The 17660-nt window shown below is 42.9% G+C and overlaps 1 protein-coding gene across 2 annotated transcripts in view; it reads left to right on the top strand.

Moving 5' to 3' along the window:
• IGF2BP3 (insulin like growth factor 2 mRNA binding protein 3) overlaps positions 1-17660 on the top strand; it is a 118585-nt gene that overhangs the window by 36394 nt on the left and 64531 nt on the right. The window lies entirely within an intron of this gene.

Raw genomic sequence — 17660 nt, forward strand, 5'->3', positions numbered from 1 at the left:
GTATAGTCCTGTATCCCACCTTTTCTGTGCCTTGGGAGGGTACAAGAATAAGGGCAAGGATATAGCGATATCTCACTAGAGCAGTCTCCTGGCTTTCAGTGTTTTGCAGCCCTGTAACCTACTGACCCAGAAATGATGCCTTTGTATTTGAGAAATTCATCTAGAACTTCCGTGAACATGTTCTTAAACCAATACAAACACATAGCATCCACAACATGCTGCAGTGAAGAGTTGCATGGTTTTACAGTGTGTTGCAGGAAGAACCGTCTCATCTCACCTCATCTCATGTGCTTTGAACTTCCACCTGCCTCCCAGCTCCTGTATTGGAGAGAACAGTCAATAGTAGTAGCTCCCATGACCTTTTTATCCCTCTCTACTTTCCTTATTATTTTGAGGACCTTTATTCCTCAGCCATTTTTTTTTTTCCAGGCTGAAGACCCATAGCCTGCTTAGTTGTGTTTGTGTGGAAGATGTTCCTTATCCTTTGATTATCTTTGTCCCATTCTTGGAAATTCTACAAAGTGATTTGGAGATTGAGGGACCAAACCTGCACACAGTTATGTCATTCATTTTAGGTTATTTCACTTTATGAAGATAGTTGCTGTCAGAGACCTCTGTGTATGTCTTGGGTTTTGCTCCTTTTTAAAAAAAAAAACCAGAACCAAACAACAAACAAAAACCAAAAAACACTGGTGGAAAGCTAATCAGTGGAATGGGGTTTGCTTACGTCTCAAGAGATCAGCAGACTTTTCTATGACAGCCATGGGAAAAATTGACATTATCAGTAGTGCAGGTCCTCCTCTGGGTTTGCTGGTGGTTGCCAGGAAATGGTACATTTGAATCACATGCGCACCACACGTTGACCTAACTTTATGGAACTGGCTCTTGCGTGGAGGGAGGGAAACAAAATGTGCTTACTTCCAAGGGGCTGGCTAGTTCTAGCCCAGCTGATTATAAAGCAATCGTAGTTGGCACATCTCTCCTCACACTTGTGCGTGAGGGTTTTTTTTGTCTTGTTCACTAGACAAGTAGAAAGTGGCTCTCAGGCTACCTCTCCGAGCAAGTCTGCTGAGACTGTTGCAAAGGCTGTGGTGCTACTGCTACAAGCCATCTACTTCATTGCTACTTGTACAAGCACACTGCTTCATTGCCTCTGTGTTCCCCTTCCACAGTGACTGTTTTGGTTGCAGTCTTGAGCTCGGCCATTCAAGACTGAGGCACCATCCGTGTTTCTTCTTGCAGCTTCTACTTGCTTTCATCTAGTGCTACAGAAAAATCTTGAGTTATTTCTTGGATGTGGGGGCAAAAGGAACAACATGAGCTCAACTGCAGAATCTCCTGCAGAAAGAAGGAGACACGTGACTGCGGCAAGCAGTGAAGCTGTTGTACCAAGCAAGGGTAAATGCCACAGGCTTATGGGAAAGGCAAGAGATGTCAACACAACCTGCACCCGCACACTGCCATTTCATCCAGCAGCCAGCGCTCACTGCAAGAGTCTGGATGCCGTGGTGGATCAGGTACTGGCTGCTGGGTTGAGACCTTGGAAAGTGGCAGCGAAGACATGAAGAATAGGTAGGAGATCTTTAAGATCTAGGTGAGCACCAACCGAGCCAAAAGCTGCTGAGCAGGGGAAAGAGAGATGAAGTTGTGTTAATGTGTTTCCTTTTTTAAGTTTTTGTGTTATTCTAAAGCCTGAAGCTCCCTCTGATCCTGTGTCTCAAATTGGTAGCCAAGTACATGTGGGCAGGGAAAGAAGGGAATGTAACTTGAAATAGCTCCCTTATTTTCAGACACTTTGGATGCTGTGGCAATCAAAGGGGGGGATGTGACTGAAAGCCATCAAAACCACTTCCAAGCACATGCCTTTTAGTGGAGCAAATGAGCAGGATTTTTAGAATATAATGCAAACAGGAAATCACTCTGAAAACTGTAGCCCACCATTAACTTGGGGGGAGGGAAGATATATTAAAACTACCCTTGCAAACAGCTGCCTTGTTATAAAGCCTAACAGGGGATTGAATGCATGTGTAAGAAACGGATCCAAATCAACATTTCCTGGGACACCTTTTATTGGGTGTTGGGGTTTTTTTTTTTGTTTCTCTTAGTAATAGAGTCAGGCTGTTGTCATGCGAGTAGTAGCTAGCTATTCACGCAACACTTTCACTTATTTGCTCACATAGTTCCCTTACTGAACTCATAGTTACCCCGGGTGAGCAGCAACCAGGAGGCCAACCTCAACTATGTACTCTGAAGTGGAGGGTTATAATGATGTGTCAGTGGCTTCTAGGTCGTGTTCCTCAGTCCTTTGTTGCATTGGATGTATAAATAAATCTGTAGCCTTCATCTGACTGCGTATAGCAGCTGTTGCCCTTTTAGATGTGGTCTGAGTTGCGAATCTGCTGTCGATGTTAGTGTGTACTAGTGTCCTTGTGTAGATTCAGCAGGCTCTTGGTCTGGGAAACGTTCACATGCTACCTTCTCAGCACACCTTTCCTCTTCTTGGCATGTTGTTTTCTGGTAACTGTTTCTCTGTCCAAATGTGTAGAAATCTACAGGAACCATTCATGTGAGCTTACACTGAAATGATGTTTTTTATGTCCAAACTACAGGACTTTTTTTTGTTGTGATTTTTTTTTTTTTCAAGTATAGGACTTCTGTGGACCTATAGCATTCTTGCAGGCAGTGTGGCATCATCTCATTATCTCTAACTCTGATTTGTGGGTATTGGTTGTCGCACCCCAAATGGTTGCTGGTTTAGGTTACTATCGCAAACTGGGATGACTTGTTAAGTACTTGAGTGACTACATCTTTATAGGAAATGTTCTTTTTGCGCCTTCATATCAGCCTCTTACTAACATTCAGTAATTAGTGTGCGTTGTCGTCCATCAGTAGGTTTGGGTTTCATACCCAGGAGGCATCTGTTCCTGGTGACATACTGGTTTTTAAATATGTAGTAGAAGAAACAGTACAGTAGGGGGGATACTGAAGACTTGAAGCGGCTTCGTGTCTGGGACACTGCAGTGGGAGTGCGCAGAGGGAATTCATGCTAGATTAGTGATTAGGACTCTTCCAACTGTGTGATCTCCAATGAGTTGTGATGGACTACGAACATCTTCAGGAATGTATGCAGATGGCTGTATAGCAGATATGAACTTCCCTTAGCTATGCTGTGTATACCCACTACAACCAGCCCTCAGATCTCTGAGGTCCACAGCTGACTGGCTGTGAAATTCATTGTAGGATCTAGGAGGAGGGTGGAAGGACTACAAAATGTATCAGAGAACACGATCTTTTGCCAGCTCAGGAGTTGAGAGGAGGGGGAAAAAAAAGAAAATCTGGTGTTGCTGCTAAGTGTTAGAGACAAGTGCCCATGACTTCTACCACTTTGCTATGTGACTTAACTTCTGGTCTAAGCCAATGTCCAGTCATGCCTTTGGACTTTGTAGAGATGCGCATGTTGGTGACTGTTTTGTGTGGCCGTACGTTAGGAAAGTAACTTCTGTCTTCATGAAACAGATAGGAGAGCTCTCAAAGTGGTGTCCTTACCTGACTAATGAAATATGTTAACCCGCTTCAACACAGAAGTGTGGTTTTATTTACAAAATAGATATAAGCTATGCAATGCTTTGTTTCAGCTTGTCAAACTGTGGTCTTGCAGCTTCCCCGGGTTGTGTGAGGCATTGATGTGCTTGCAACTGCCCTTTGTGCCATGCTGTTTAGATGTGCCACGCTGTTTAGAGTCGGCAGGCAGTCCTCTCCTCCATCCTTCTGGGAAGTCACTGTCTGTTGCAAAAGCAAAGACAGGAATGGCTTATTTTGTTTTTTGCAGTAAGAATACTTGATTTGCTGGGATCATATATACATGAATTAGTATACCTGCATGTCAACAGTTCCCATTAATTTGGCAAAACCAGCCTGTTTAGTGGTCGCTCAGTTTGGTTGTTTGCATTTTCATTGTGAAACTGCTATTAACTTCTCCACCATTCAGACAGTTAGTGCTTCAATGCAGTTTCACTGAGGTAAGCCAAGCAACGGGTCGTGAGATTGTATCATGTAAGGGATGTTAGAGCCGCAGCCTCCAGTATCCTTGGGCTGCGCTAACTGCTCTGCATTGCTCCCAATCCTTCTGCATGGTATTAGCTTCTGAGCTTTGTGGGATTAAAAGCGCTGCCCTACTGTATGTAGCATGTTGGATGTCTGTCTTCTGCTTGATAAAGAAGGTACAATGTTATCTTTTGCATTTTTGTTGCAGTGAGTTTATTAGTTGATGGGAGCTTCGCAAATACAGAAGAGACCTTCTGGCCTTGAGATTAGGGAGGGAGCTCATCAGGTCTGTCTGGCCGTATGTGCTTTCCTGTGCTGAGGTAGTGGCGAACCTGAAAATTTGCTGCTGGTGATGCCAGGCTGCTGATGCAAAGCTGCTTGGAGCTGACTCCAGACTTCTGCAAGGCAGGAGGTGTTGTCCTGGGCTGAGGGGCAACAGGTTTCTGATGGCAGAGCACAGAAGTGCCTGGGGTGCTCCCCTGCCAGGGATCACTGCTGCTCCTCCTGAAAGCTGTCCCTCGCAGTACCCTGTGCCAGGAAGGATCGCCATGTGCATGTACATTCCCCTGTTAGCATGGTCAGACATGCACTTCTGCAGCATCTGCATATCTCCAAGTGTTTTTAAGGCCTTTTAAAAAATACTTTTAATAAACATGAGCACCACTGGATCAAATATATAAATGAAAAACCACGGAGTTTCTGACTTCTAGCAGAATTTGCCCCTTTCAGAGAAGCAGGTGGTATAGGTTGTGTGAAATGATGGAGTGGAAGTAAAGTTACATGCCATTTTCTGTACTGATGCAATAAAAAACAATTGTGCTTGGGGAGTGAGCAGATTGTAGACCACACTGTAACTAGTGGAGTGACAAATCTTCTAGCTGCAGTGGCATTTGACACTTTTGCTCTTTGGATTTCTTGTTTTAGTAGAAGTAAATGCAACCAGAAGTGATCAACAGCTGTTCTAGCAGCACTTGGATTACTTCGTAGTGTGTATGTGGTAGAAAATACGGTCTCTCCAGCCTTCTTGCATCTAACCAAATTCAGGTGGTTGGGTTTGGGACAGAGGAAGCTTCTATTTTCCAAGTAATAGGAAAAAGTTACCTTCAGTCTCAATGGGAAATTTTCAATGAGTAATGATAAAGCTAGTGCATAAAGTGTAAGAGCGGGCACTGTTGACTCTCCTGCTGGAGAGTTGCGTGCGTGTGTGGGGAAACTCCTTAAAAAAAAACCCTACTGACTTCTGCAGCACATCAGCTTGGTTCACTGTTGCTCCTTTGGGTCATGGCAAATGCACTTCAGCTGTACAAGTGAAGAGTTTGAAGTTTTTGGAAGTGTTGAAAAAGAAATGCTTCTTGAGAGTATTTATCTTGTGATCTAATTGGAGCAAATAAAGGTACCAACTTACTTCCTCGTGAGTTTTCTCTCATTCAGGCAATGGTAAGTTTTATAATCAAGTGAGGGATCATTTTAAGAATAGGTTTCAGGACAGTGATACCATCACATTCAAACTGTGACTAAGAAGTTAATTATAGATATTGTATATTAGTTCTGCTTTTCTTTTTGACATCTTAAACTTGGCAAAAGAAAAATGTAATTATAAAAAGATTGAAAATTAAAGTCTCTAGTTGAGTTCCAACGTCTCATGTACAGTTACTTAAACTTTAAAAAATGCTTTTAAATAGATCTTCCCAGACTGTTAGTCTGATGCCAGATGAACAGTTCAGGGGTATTTCTATAAAGCAGCAAAAGAATATTTTACCATGAGACGAATCCCAATTTTTTGTCTGCAAAGAAGAAAACATAAAAACCCCACCCCCCAACAAACAAACAAAAAACCAAAAAAACCCTTCTCTGCTTGTCTTTAAACCTGCTAATAAGCATTTTCAACATTATCTGAAACAAAACTGTGCTTGTCCATGAATTATTCTCTCATTTGAAGCCCCTGCCTTTCTCCTCGCAAAGTATTTGCTATTCACCAGTTCAGTTTCTTTCTCTGAGCTGAGCAAAAAGCGAGCCAAATAATAGGCTTCCATTAGCTTACCTGTTTTCTAACCTTTCCGATGTTGATGTTAGAAAAGCAAGTGTAGGTGATGCACATTGGAGTTGTTTTTTTTTCAGCAGGCAATTTGGACTATGGCTTCTAGGCTTTCAAACTGACTCAGACTATTGGGTGAGCCTTCATACCTGAAGGCTTACTGCCCCCCAAAACAACTCCTAGCCTGTGAGCCAAGGTCCTCTCCTTTTTGGTGGATAAGAGTGCTCTGTAATTCCCATTTTGCTTTCATTTCAACTCGCTGTTGGAGGAAGCTGCTTTCTTCTTCCCCCCCCTATTCTCTAATCACAGCAGCTACATGGTAACATCCTCATGCTGTATTCCCTAGATGTTAGAGAGCCTCCTGGGATTTGTAGGACATGCAGCTTTCCTGGGGCTCTTGCTTCCATCAAAGATCAGGGCAGGGGTGGGGGCAGAGGGCATCTCTTATCCTCGCCCTGTTTGCTGGGGACCAGTGTCCAGTAACATTGGTATGGGGAAGATGTTTTATGAGTTTGAACTAAAGAGCTTTGGATCTGTGTGCATGGATTTTCTAGTTTTTTGTGATATCCTGATGCCAAAGGTGTAGTGCTTTCCAAATCATCTGATAGCAGAATGCTGGAGGATACAGAGACTGCTACCATACCAGCAGTGCTTGAAGATGCATATAGCATGGGGGGGGGGGGGGGGGAAATCTCAAACCTACTCTTTTTTGGGGAGTGTGGGGAATTAGTAGCTGGAACTATGTAATTGTGAGTCTTTATTCCACAAAAACAGGTAGTTTTTCAGATCCCTTTGGTCTCTCTTGTTCTATTAAGAACTTGACTTTAAAAAGTTATAGAAACACTGTAGTTGTTTGTAGGCATAAAAAATACTTATGGACAGTGTTGCAAACATTACTTTAGATTTAATAGACTACTTCTTCGCTAGCAACTTTGTGGATGCTTTCTATTAATTCAGTCTAAAATGCCTGCTTCTATTTCATTTTAAGGAAAACTGGAATTAAGTTTCTAAATGCAAAAAAAATATTTTCTGTATAACCCGAACTGCAAGGAAGCTTTATATTGTGCTGGTCAAAGGAAGTATTCTTAATACAAAGCCTTTATATTCTGTGCTAATCCACAGCAGGAATCTTTGCACCTTTGATAAATGTCAGCATGTATATCAGCTGCACACAAGATCCTAAATTATTAAGACTTGATATGTTGTGGCTGTCTTGTGAACAGAGCTATAACCTATATAATACTCAGCCTCCATCAACTGTTCGTAGTGCATTAAGAATGCAAAAATTGAACATAGAGGAGGGAAGTGACCATAAGTAAGCTTATAGCTCCTAATTCCCTATCCATTACTATCAAGTCGTACTATCCTATGGTTTTAGAAGAATATCAGCTGAATTCGGGTGGGGTGGGGTGGGGAAATAAAAATTATCAGCACTACAAATGCTTCCTACAGAACTGATTGTGGGTTACATCATTCTGCAAACCACTTTTGGAATCAAATTCTAGTGGGATTTCTTGCGGTTCTGCAGATTACCTGTCTGTTCAGAAAAAGCATGAGCAACACTTTCCTTCTTTAGGCTTTTCAAGGTCTACCTTACCTTGTTGAGATCATAAAACTGCTTTTCTCACCCCACTGCCTGTGTTGCTTAACTACCCATCAGCTGGTCATAACATTTCTAGTGATCAATATGTTACACAACGCTTGTGGGTTTTTTTCTGCCAAGGTATGGTGATCACCTGAGCAGAGGTAACTATTGTGGTAATGTGTATTAACTTCTCTTCTCCTTTATTTCCGCTAGCAATTTAAGTCATCTCATAGCTTGCCTCTTGCATGCTTTTGTGGCTTTGGCATATCTAACAGTATATCTTGCAAAAGTGTTGCTTTTCATTTCCTTCTGAGAGGAATCCAGATGTAGCAATGCTGTCTAAGGAAATCCTGCTGCTTGACTCTGGCTGCAGCTATAAGGGGGTCATCAACATGGTCTTCGCTCCTTTCTGCTGTCCTGTGCTATTGTAGCTGTTGTCTCCTCTGTGTATCTGTTAAGCCGTGATGGGGTGGGCTGCTTATCAGTGAGAAGAGCTTTACTCCTGGGAGCAAGAAAACAAAAAATTGGAGAGGAACTATGGGGAAACTAAACACATAGCTTCCTCCTTTCTGTTTTCTCAGGACATAGGGTATATACAGTGACTTTGGAGTGCACATGAATGTTAAATTTGTTTCTTGCTCCTAATGGTTACGTCATCAAAATGATCACCGAGTACTGTGAGTACCTGTGCTATCACCAAAATACATGACGCACGGAGCCGGCACTCTGTAGGCTGCAGATCCTATGGTGCATACAGCTTGCACTGAAGTGGTGTGATTCACATGAAGTCTGCTTTGGGATCATCAAAAAGTCATTTGAATGATCAGGGCATTTGCTCAATAATGGGTGTTCTGCAAATGAGTGATGAGATATTTCAGTGATTTTAGTGGAATCTGGGGTTGTGTGTCGATGTAAGACTCTCCGTAAGTAAAGGTATTTGTCGTTGTGGTTTTCTAGTTTGGTTTAGGTGAGGAATACAGGTGGTTTTTTTTTTTAATATTCTTGAAGTGTGTGCATTTAGAGATTCTTGGCAGTGTCCCCTATTGCTCATGAAGAGTCCACTTCGTGTTTTGCAGCTCTTCATAGCTCCTTCTATAATACTGTAATATATCTGTGCTCCTCGCATTGTAACCTGTGATACTTCATTACAAAGGCCGCCCACATCATCTTCCCCTGCTTTCTCTGGGCTGTGCTGCAGTTGGTGGGGCTTGCCAGGGTGTAGAGGTGTGGTTTCCATCTTGCAGGAGTTCTCTGGGTAAGTCTTGAGGCGTGCAACCCCCCCTCTCCCCCGACACAGGCAGGCTCCCCGGGTTCAGCTGAGGCTGAGATGTTCCTAGAGTGCGAATGCTGTATTTTGTGTGATCTGGATTGGGAGACTGCCCATTTGGCTACACCCCTCCCTCCCTCAGTGACAGCCTAAAATAAACATTGCGCAAATCATGTGTCTCTCAAACAAGCAATCAGTGAAAATTGCTGTGCTTCACTAAGATTAAGACTAATCAAAGTGGGCAGTGATTGCAGGAGTCGGTCTTTGCTTGGAGTTTGTTCTAATGAAGTCTTTGCTGCCCCATGAAGGCACGGAAAGAATATGAAATGACACAACCTACAAAAACTTTACCACTAATTGCTTTTTATGTTCTTCTGCTACACCACGATCTCTCTTGGTCTCATTTATTTTGGTAGAAAGCCCTTCTGGTAAAGAGGAAAACTTTGTGTAGGCTAAGTAGGAGACATTAAGTTTTTGCTGTGAGGTGAAACAAAGCCTCTATGCTTAATGTACTTTAAAATTGTCATTAGTGAGAAAATTTAAAAAAAAAAAATTAAATCAGTGGATTCCTGTGTGGGTCTAATTTAGTTTAAGGAGGAAAAATAGTTTGTATTGGAAATATATACAATTTCATTTTAGTCTAGTTTACTGTGTGAACAATTCCTTATAAATATAGCTAGTGATTTAAGAGATGATTCATTAATGGTTTAAAAGCAGTATAGTAAAAATGAAACTTGGTTGTGTGAGAGCTATTTTTGTGTGTGGTTTTTTTTTTTTAAAGTTATTTTGGGAGTTACTTTCAGTGGAATCCTTCTAACCGTTCTCTATGCCGTAACTGTGATTGCCTACCTTGCTGGTTTTCTCTTTGCCTTTAATGCAGTAGCACCAAACTGGGAAATGCTGATGTCAGGAAGGTAAAGCATGGGCAAATGTACAGCTTGAAGGGGTAGAACGAAGCTGGTCTTAAAATTATGGTAGCTTTTCTTATTTGTTGCAGTACTAGGATCATATCCTGTTACTGTATTGAAGTCATGAATAAAAGCTAGTATAATTCTAACTTCTTGTATGTCAACTCACTGAGTGAGGTGGTTGGCTTGCCTGACTTCACACATAGTTTTCCTTCCCTTTGTTTCAGTGATCCTTGGCTGACCAATTCCACTATATGCAGGAAAATTCTTCTCCTTAACATTGGTAGTAATCTTAACAAGAAGTAAAAGTTCAGCTGTCATTAAGCTTGAGAAGAGTTAAAGCTCTGCATCTTTTCTTATATTTGCTGTAATACCAGTTCTTCAGAGTGAGGCTTCTTTTTATGATTAGTTATATAAATCACTCTGTTTTATTTGGCACTCTACTGAGAGTATTGGACTTAAAAGCAGTATGCATATCCTCTAAAATTTGCATCAATATAGGAGCTAAGTTACACTTAATAAAAAAATAATGTATTTAAATTTCAGAGAAGTGTCACTACCTGTCCATTCTCCTACAAAGGCTTGTCTATGCATGGAGTTGCAGGAAAAACAATTAATGGAGGCTGCGTTCTGCACTCAAGCAATGTACCTCTTAGCAATATTGCTGCCTTCACATCTTCCAATTAGCAGAACTTAGTTCTAAAGATAGGCATTTAGGCTGGGCTTAAAGTAACAGGAACTCCAAATTCAGTGACTCGTGGGAGGCTCTAAACCAGTCTGCTTTTCTCAGCCTTGCCTCTTCATGTGTGTATAATCAGGTCTTGAAATCCATAGTGCTTTTCCATTATCTAAAAAATGTAAATGGTTTTGGGTGCAACTTCTGTCAGACCCTCTGCTCATCAGAAAAAATCCAACCACATTTTCAGAACGCTTCCAATGGAGATTTAGAGCATTAACTGAAGTTTTAAAATAAACCACTTGCCTTGTATAACACTGTGTAATATTTTACTGCTGTTAGATTAGAAACACTGAGCCATGATTTATAAGCAAGCTATTGACTTGTTGGACACTTGATCTGTTTGACACAGTTTTGACAGATGCCACTGAAAAGTTAGTGCGTTTTGTACTAAGACAGGTGGTCCTTTTAAATCAATATTTGCTTTGCTTTCTTTTTCTAAGCAAATTAATTCAGAATTAAGAATTTGCTTTTTTAATTACTTAATAGTTTGAGGCAAAGTGGAAAAATAACTATGAGCATAACGATTCTTTCAACTTTATGCAACTATATACCTATTTCCCCTTAGTTTCTGTACTTTCTTGCTGCTTTTCCCCTTTGCTGCTCCTTCTCCTCCCTGAATCTTACCTGTTCTCCCTGGTCCCCTTCTCAGCAGAGCGCAGCACTGACCACCTTGGCTCCCATGTGCAAACCCCCTTCTCAAAGGGGTCCCAGAGGGGCAGAGCTGGAGGGCCAAGCAGTGCTGGCAGGCTTTGCTGCTGGCAGGGGGTAGCTGTGAGGTTGGAGCTTGAGGGTTAAAGGTGGCCTGGGGTGAAATGACTTGTGCTTTGCATGATTGGGAGGGGTGGGGGGAGAAGGGCAAAGGTAACCACATGCAACACTTGAGATCAAGGGTTTTAGGTCACTGTGCAGCAACGCAATTAGCAGTGGCTTGGGTGTGGAGGGTAGATGACCCGTGCCCCTTACCCCTGGGTTGTGGGTTTTAGCTGGGTGTTTTTTCATCAGTAGTACATCCAAAAGCTTAAGAGTTGGACTCTTCAAACTGCAGCCACGTGGTGCTCGCAAAGCAGCCATGCTGGACTAGTTTGTTAAAATATAACCTATGGTTTGTACATATCACCTGAGTAATGGCACAGGCGTACAACTACACTTGGGTGTCTCGGGAGAGAAGCTGTAGGATGGGGATTAGGCCTACAGCCCACTTTGTTTAAACGGGCACAGAAATATCTTGTAACTTGGGACTGTTTTTTGGTTTATTCTGTTTTCCTTTATTCTTTTAGCAGCATGTTCTGTGTAATGCGTTCTCTACGAGTGAGTGTTGAAACTGAGGTGGTGTTAGGCAAACATCTGTTCCTATGGAAAATTAATGGGATTTATGTTGCTCAGCAGTTTATTTACTAATGCAGCCAAAAAGGAGATGCAAATATCTCCCCACTCTTCCCTTCTCCCCCCCCCCCCCCCCCCCCCCCCCCCCCAGTTGCGCTTGTTCGCTTACTTTGCTGGCAACAGTAGCTTTACACACTGGTTCTTGTGCTGTCCCTATTTACTGTCATAAGAACAGCACAGTATGCAGTTAAGTCACAGCAGACAGAGCCATATGAAGCTGTTAAAGCAACACTGTTGTTCTGGTAGCCCATTAGAGCCATGTCTGTCTGCATCTTGTGCTGTCCACTCCTGCCTTCCAACCTGTTCGGTGGGTGACCTTGTCTTCTTTCCTGATCTTTGTATGTATAGCACTGGGTGTAGTTATCACCGGTACCTGCTGTTGGACTATCTATAGGCTGGGGACTGTGCTGGTCAGCACACAGCGCTTAAACTCTAGTAGATAATGAATCATTTAAAAAGAAAAAAAAATTGTAAAGATATTCTTGGAAGTCCTGTGTAAAGTTTTGTTTTAGGAAGCTTAAGGTAATGTATCAAACTAGTGAAAACAGATGATGAAGTCAGTGTAGTTGTGAAGAGTTTCTACACAAGTAGAAAATTCAAGTAAACTGACTAGTTAGGTTGTTGTTTTTTTTTTCCCTTCAAAATCTGTCTTCAGTCCTCATAACAGCTGAACAACTTCTTTCCATTAGGGCTCTGGAGAACATGTGGCAGTGCATCTTGATAGCTGCTAACTTGATCTTTGTGTTTGGAATGAGCAGAGTATACCATGGACTATTAATTATTACCTGCTCTGGTATTTCTGTTCCTTGCAAACATGTTGAGGATGCTGCAAACAATATACTTACTTAAATTGTAAGGTTTCTTGTGGAATAGGCACTCACATAACTTTAAATAACAAACCAACTTTTGGGTATAGAAACCCTTTAGTACCCTTAGGTAGAATGCTGCTTTTCTAGCTTGTACCTTTGTCCTACTAAAATCTTATTTTGTATTTATTGTTGTGTTTATTGCCATGTTTCAGGTGGCTTAGTGCTTCATAGTTGTTCTGTTCGTTTATATATAGCATATCCTCTTGCTAGCTTTCCGATTCAACCAGTGAGCGTTTGGCTATCTGACCTTGCTTCTGGCCAAAGCATTTGTTTAACTGCTTGTAAATGGCCTAAGCACAGCTCTTCTGGCACCCCTGCGCACTAGAATGGAGGAAGAAAGAATTTATGTTCAGTTTTCTGTACTTTTGTAGTAGCCTTGTGGATGTTTTAGTCCTTGTTGTCTTCCTCACTGCATAGCTTACTAGCTACGTAAGGATACTCAGTGAGTCTGCCAGTGCTGCACAGTAAAGAATTTGCTTGAAACTATTAAAATGATACTTCAAATAAAGGACACTTCCTAATGAAAAATGCAGCAAACTTGCCTGGGAGAGTGATTAGAGATGGTTGCGAGTGTATGGATATTACTTGAAAGTAGAAGGTTAAATGTTATATGTATTGGTAACACCTTTGTTGTTTGATAACTACTTCTATTAACAAATGAGAGCTACCAGATAATGCATAACTTCACAGTACTATGCACTGTGGTCTAGTTTTGGAAGTATTGAATAATATTAGAAATGGTGGTCAAGATGATAAGACTTCTTGCTTCCTTTAGATGACTCCGTACAGACTTTCATCCACAGATGAAAGATTTTTCTAGTTTTTTTGAACAGCTGATGCTAGAGGTACTGAAAAGTTTGAAAAAATAGTCATATGTGGAACCTAAAATAGAAAACAAGTGGGGAATGCAAGGCTTTTTACAACAGTTCACTATTTTCCTTTATTTTTGCAGACCCTTTATCATTCTTGCCTATCTGAAATATTTACTTTTCACTTGAAAGAAATCAATTTAGTCCATTTCTTTTCAGTTTGTACTGTCCCAGCCCTCTTATGCTCCTTCAGGATTTTCTGAGTGCTACGCAGCCGTTTCCTTCCGATACCATCGGAGTAGCGTTGAGCTCCAGGGCTGCGTCAGGCGCACTGACGCTGCCCCGGTGAGTCACCCGGTAAAACTGAAACAGTCCCATGTGATTATTCACACACAAGATTCAGGCTCATCTATCTGTAAATAAGCATGTGTTTGTCTACCTTGCTTTTCCTGTAAACTGCTGAAGCAGTGAAAGCGCTTTCTAGGCATGTGCCCTTGACACACAATGCTAAAAATAGGGCAGTCTGACATTGCTACAATCTCACAGGCTTCCTAGTTGTCTAAAAAGATGCTCCCCTATTTAAGCAATCATTTGAATGGCTGCCTTTTTTGCTGAAAGTGAGTAGGTAACCTAAAGTACTCAGAGATGTTTCGGCTCTAATACATAGAGCTCCCGAATTTATTTCTTCAATATACAGACAAAGTTAGGTGGCATATCTGTTCATAATGTTCTCAGTAACTTTTCATAATCTCACTGGGAGAGAGCAGAGGTGGGTTTCAGTCTTTTTAAGGCATCTGTGCTTTCTTTATGATGTTGGTGCTTTTCTGAGCATTTTTAACCACTGTTATTCTGCTCATGAAGTCATACCGTTGTCTTTCACTCTGGTTATTGTCACTGTTACTGAAACTGCTTCAGATGAAGTTGAGACCTCATTAGAAGAATAGTCAGTTATATTGGTCAAAGCTGGTCTATTTTTATGACTGTACTTTTGTCACACCTTTCTTTTAAAAGAGCTGGGCTAGTTAAGCTGAAGTATTTCACACTTTTTACTGGTGTGTCACTGTGTGTATCACATGAAGGTTGCCATACCTCCCTTGGATGCATTCCCCAAAACTTGTGCTTCGGACAAGCTGTTTGCTGTGTTACTGAATGGCGTTTCCCCCGATCGTGCAGGAAGCGATGCCTCAAAGCACAGCCCAGGACTGATTTAAGTACAAAGCCCCCGTTAGAGCCTGAACCAGAGAGGTGGCTTGCTGTGCTCAGAGTGGGAAGGGGGATGTTTGGCACTGAGTGTATGAGACCTGGGGGGAAGGGGAGGGGAAGAGAGATTTATTTTAACTAACTGTAAGCTTTATGTAGCTTGCTTCCTTCCTTCCTTGCTTCCTTTGCCCGCTGTTTTACCTTTACGGTAAGAGCATACAAAAGTCTATGTGGCTTTTAAGAAAGTTATCGCTGCTGCCCAAAAGGAATGGGTGGTTTTTTCCCCAAATTGTCACCAGGGTGCCTATGACACGTGATGTGGCAGTGGCGTCTGGATGGCACATGTGTGGGCAGGCTCCGGGCATGGGAGAGCACTGGGGCTGTGGCCCAGCCTGCTGCTATTGGGGCGGCTGCTGCACAAGGAGCAAGGACTCCACGTTCACCCCCCCAGCCCGGGGGTAGAGGATGGCGGTCCAGCAGCCATGAAACCTTGAAGGCAGTGGAAACGTGGCATGTGGGGAGGTGGGCAGGCTGAGCAGCAGTGTCCGTTGGCCAGGGCCAGGCTGTGAAAGCGCGGGCAGATGAGATCAAGCGCTGGTTTTGGCAGGGCAGGGCTTTGTTTTGCTAGGTTGGTGCTGTTGTTACTGATGAGAGGGCAGTGGCGGGGACCTCATGGCCCGCTCGCATTACCCCGCTGTTCAACCTCCCCTTCCCTTGGTGCAGTTGTAGCCTGTTTACTGCTCAGCAGATCCACTGCTGAGGTGGAGAAGTTCCCTGTGCTCCCTCTCTCCACTCCCTCATATACATCCACAGACTTGAAACTTCCCTCGGGCTTCTGTTTTGTAGCTGATATGACTGCAGTTCTTTCAGTTGTTTCTTGGAGGTCATGTTTTGTGGGCTTTGGAGGGCTCTCATTCCTGTGCTGCAGATGCCTTCAAAGCAGTTTGTGTGTGTCTTCAAGTGGTGGCACATGGTGAGTAACCAGGGAAAGATCCGACAGGACTAACCGGGGAGAGGGAAGAGCCATTGCAGGTTCAGTGCTGGGAAACAGCATTTGCAGAGTCTTGTCTCTGCAAATATAATCTGGCTTATTCCAAACTGATTGCCCTTGCAAACAAAATAGCTTTCAGTACTTGCACTGTACCCTGCCTTGTACCAACTGTTAGTGTTGCACAGGATTCCTTGACACCTATATCCATAAAACTCTTGAGTGAATTTCACTTTAAAATAATCCAAGATCCTTGAGAAAATGAATGTTTAGTCTCTGCACTTCATCATTCTCTATTGCTTTAGAAGCAGAACTGAGGAGCTTGCAAGCTGCGCTTAGTTTCCTTCCCAGCTTGAGCCAATATAAAGTACAAGTTACACAGCATTAAAAGACAGAGACCAGGCTGTAAAGCAGCCCAAATTAAGCTGTGCATTTCTAAATCATGAATAATTCTGAAAACCCTGTTGTACGAGAGAAACGCGTGTCCCTGTTTTGGCATTTTTGAATTAGATACAGAAACAGCGTATGGCTGGGACAAAGAAAAGAGGAAGAAGAACGTGACTTGTGGTGCATGAAAATATATATTTTGCTGCACTATTTCACAGCTCACAAGCAAAAATCTAAAAGGAGAAGAAACACAGCTTTAAAAAAAAAAAAAAAATCTGTGGGCAAAAGGGCTTCCTCTATTGGGAGCCAACAGGTTGACACCCTTGCTGGTGTGGCTGCGCAGCTGCTTTGTAAGCGGTGGCAGGGCTCACTCGGTGGGACTTTGGGGCCAGCTGTCCCCTCCAGCTGCTTGCCCCAAGGTCATCATCTGCCGTGGCTCTTGGGATCGGCTACCATGACCTTGGCTGGAGCCACAGTGTGGAGCCGCGGTGCAGGAGAGCATGGTCTGCTGCTGGTGGAGCTGCAGGCACACGTCTGGCTCCCGCCTTGGACTTTCCTCCCTCCTCTCTCCTGGTTGCAAGGCAGCCTCTCCCTCCTTGCTGCTCATGTGACCGCTGGCTGCTTTGCTCTGAGGCACGCGGGCAAAATGAAGCTCTGCCTGCCCGCCGTGGCCGCCGCTACTAGGAGGTTCTGTGTGGGAAGCCTTGAGGTCTCTTTTCGCGCTAGTGTGCTGTGAGCGCAGCCTCCTCGGCACGGACGAACATTGCAGGGCATGAGCTCATTTTCATGACACTTCACACAGCTGCACGAGGCTCAACTGCTGTATCTTGTCGCCAGCTTTGTGGTCTTTCTAGCTTTTCTGGGGAAGTTATTGTTGTAAACAGGCATGTGCTTCACATATATGGTTTTGTGCTGGTGTTTATAATGAGAGAAGAACATTACATGCCACACCAGTAATGTGCATTGCAGTCGTTACACAGATGGCCGTATCCTCACGTGGTCTGTTTCATACCAGATTTACAACTGCGTGTTCATTATTAGACTCAGACCTGTGTGCGAGTGGTGTTTGTGTAGTTGCCCGTGTATTTAAAGGTTACACAGATACAATTCTTCTTGGTAGTGCCTAGTAGAGAGCAGCTTTCTCTATCTAGCAGCTGACACTTGAAAAAAATGAATCCCAATATACTTGTGGGGGGCTTTGGTTTTCTAAAGCCAAATAAGTAAGATTGGATCCACTTTTAAGGATCTGGAATATTTGCTGTTTCTGCCGAGAAGGACAGTCAGTCTTCTGCTGACTTGTTCCGGATTAAGGAGTTTAACTTTTGCCATCCAAGTTGGAAAACTATGCATTTTTTTTGATCTGATAGTTTGGTGGTTTGTAACCACTTTTACAGCACAACTTATACTTGCATGGGATAGTTTAGAAGTACACACAATGGAGCATTT

This window comes from Aptenodytes patagonicus, chromosome 2 (assembly GCF_965638725.1).
Source record: "Aptenodytes patagonicus chromosome 2, bAptPat1.pri.cur, whole genome shotgun sequence".
In the NCBI taxonomy this organism is placed as follows: domain Eukaryota; kingdom Metazoa; phylum Chordata; class Aves; order Sphenisciformes; family Spheniscidae; genus Aptenodytes; species Aptenodytes patagonicus.